Raw genomic sequence first — 3,066 nt, 5'->3', positions numbered from 1 at the left:
TCTCAGCCCGATCTGGACAAAGTATTAGTCCACACTAAATTCACCCCTTTTGTTGACATCCTGGCCAGGTGATCAGCTAGGATAAAGACCAACTATTTTCAGGATAAGCCAAACCCAGAGTCGCGCCTGACCTTCCTATGTAGGGATAAGCCGGACCCAGAGTATTTTTTCCGCACCCGCTTGTTATTTTTGGGGTAAGCTGAATCCAAAGTATTTATTTCGCACCCAAACTTTAGTTCGGACGGAACGGTTAGCCGAACCCAGAGAATATTTTCGCAGTCCGGCATCCGAACTAAAACAAAGGAGATAAGTCGAGCCTAGTATCTCGCTCTCCGATTAAGGTTCGAGTCGATTTCCTCTACCATCAATTAATAATAATTGTCTGTTGTAAGCCGGGAGACGTCTCGCTTCTGACACATTTTTCAAATAGTAAAACAATGACTAAGTACAAAATAGAGCAGCAAAGCGAATCTTTTATTATTATAAAAATTTTATTCTAAGCGGAATTCAAAGTTCGCCTGTTACATTGCAGCTGGGTCTTATTAAATAACCAAATAAAACACCCTAATTCCGAACTGGTGCGCCATTCGCAGCAATCTCATGAATGCTTGTCTTGAGTCGTTTCGGCATTGGCCATAGCAGTTGCAACCCAGTCTTTTCCCAGTCCTCGGAACGAGTCTCCAACGCTCTGGCTTTTTGTTCGGATTCGTCAAGCAGATCAGTAATCCTTTTCCTTTTCGCCTTGAGTAAAACAATCTCGGATTCCAGAGTCCTCAATCGTCGATCGATTCTGCCCCTCTTCATATGAAAGTACTGAAGATCTTGAGTCAGTTCTTGGTGCGTACCCTCAATCTGCATATGTAAGATCAACAACGGGTTAGTACGGAGAAGACAAGTTTCGGTCGTTTACAAAGAAAGCAAAAGAGGATAGTGGCTACCTGACGGAAAAAGGCGTCAGCTTCGGCAAGTTCGGCATCGGTTGCGTGCCGGTTGATGTAGAAAGGCTTAACGTTGCCTGGAACGAAGTCGCCAATCAAGGCGGGATCCATGTGCGTCGGATAACGATCTGATGCCCTTCGGCATTCATTGCAGTATGCAACAAGACATGGCGGCAAATCAGCTATCTTGTCAAACCCATTCTTAATCCAATCCTTTGGGTGAGACTCCAGCATCTCGAGTTTGAGAAGCAGATCTCGTTGTGCTTGTTCCGATGCAGCAAGACGATTGGAATATTCCGCGTGGCGATCTTCCACCTCGTGAAGAAATTCGACCAGTTCGCGTCTTTCTTCCGGTTTAACGCGGAACATCAACATCCAAGGAGCTCTGATGTTCGGGAAGTACGCCATCCCTCTTTCGATAGCTTCGGCATTCGAGAACGTTGGCACATCGTTGCCAACCAACGGGGATTCTACGCTGCTAATCGAGCTCGACATTGTCTTTGATTGAAAAGCTTTCTTGGATGTTTAATCCGCAGGCAGCACTGGTTCGATTTATACAAGTCTTGGGAGATAAACCTCTTAAAAAAATTGGGAACTTTCCATGCAAAATGGTAAGAATGCAAATTTCTTGAAATTGTCAGTTTTCTTTTTCAACGAAAAGGAAAAATTCCGGTTAATAGGTTCCAAAAGAGAAAATGGGCCGGATAAGTCGGCAATGTTTTAACAAGAGTATTCGAACCCATACTTAGACAAAAGCCAAACAAAAAATAAATTTTAAACGTCCAAGGCACCGGACAGATCTGCTTGAAAACTCTCGGCGTTCGAGCCGAATGGATGTTCAACGGACTCCAGAGCCGTCATCTCCGGGGGGAGAAATCCATAACCGAGCTGGTCCGGGGACATCGATCGCTGTGACAGTCTTCTCGGCTTCGGCCTTTTTCTCGTCAATCTCCTTGATCCGCTCTTCAGGAATGACGGCCCCATTTTCAATCAGATATCGTATAGCTTCCTGTACTCCGGTGGCTTGATTCAGCAGGTCCTCCAAAGGGCGGACTTTCACCTGCTCAACTAGATAGGCCTTGACCTTGTCTAATCGGTTTTNTGCGGATCTGCTCGGCAAAACCATGGAGGTCTATAGACGATATGCTGGTAAAATCTCTGATCACGGAACAGCATGTCCAACATTTGGCAGAATGTTTCGACATCTTGGATCAATTCCAGATGAAACTAAACCCGACGAAGTGTACATTCGGAGTAACTTCCGGGGAATTCCTGGGGTACATCGTCACTGAACGGGGAATAGAGGCAAATCCTAAGCAGATCGAAGCTATACTAGGACTCCCGTCACCGACCAACAAGCAAGAAGTACAACGCCTGACTGGCCGGATCGCTGCTCTAAATCGTTTCATCGCTCGCTCAACGGACAAGTGCCTCCCCTTTTACCAACTTCTTCGCGGGAATAAGGATTTCCATTGGGACGAGGAATGCGAGATCGCCTTTCGTCAATTGAAGGAATATCTCACCTATCACCCAGTTTTGGTCAAACCGGAGGACGGAGAAACACTATATCTCTATGTCTCAGTTTCCAGTTCGGCAGTCAGCGGGGTACTAGTCCGAGACGACCGCGGAGACCAGAAGCCCATTTTCTACAGAAGCAAAGCACTAAACGACGCGGAATCACGATACCCCACGCTGGAGAAACTGGCCCTTGCAGTGATCGTCGCAGCACGGAAACTACGACCCTATTTTCAGTCACACTCTATCGTCGTATTTACTGATCAACCACTCCGAACCATCCTTCATAGCCCTCTCCAATCCGGACGCATGGCGAAATGGGCGTCGAGCTCAGCGAGTACGACATCGAATACCGTTCTCGCCCAAGTCTGAAGTCACAAGTTCTGGCTGACTTCATCACCAAACTGTCGCCCGAGCTTGACGACCCCACCCCCGCGGTGGAGCAATGGACAATGTTCGTCAACGGTTCGTCAACAAACCAAGGATCCGGGGTCGGACTCATACTCCGATCCCCCACCGGAGAAATCCTCGAGCAGGCGTTAAAGCTCAATTTCAAAGCGTCGAACAACGAGACCGAGTACGAGGTCGTTCTCGTAGGACTCCGGCTAGCCCA

This window comes from Camelina sativa, chromosome 15 (genome assembly GCF_000633955.1).
Source record: "Camelina sativa cultivar DH55 chromosome 15, Cs, whole genome shotgun sequence".
Classification (NCBI taxonomy): domain Eukaryota; kingdom Viridiplantae; phylum Streptophyta; class Magnoliopsida; order Brassicales; family Brassicaceae; genus Camelina; species Camelina sativa.
The sequence above is the reverse complement of the archived record's forward strand: the minus strand, read 5'-3'. Positions refer to the sequence as shown.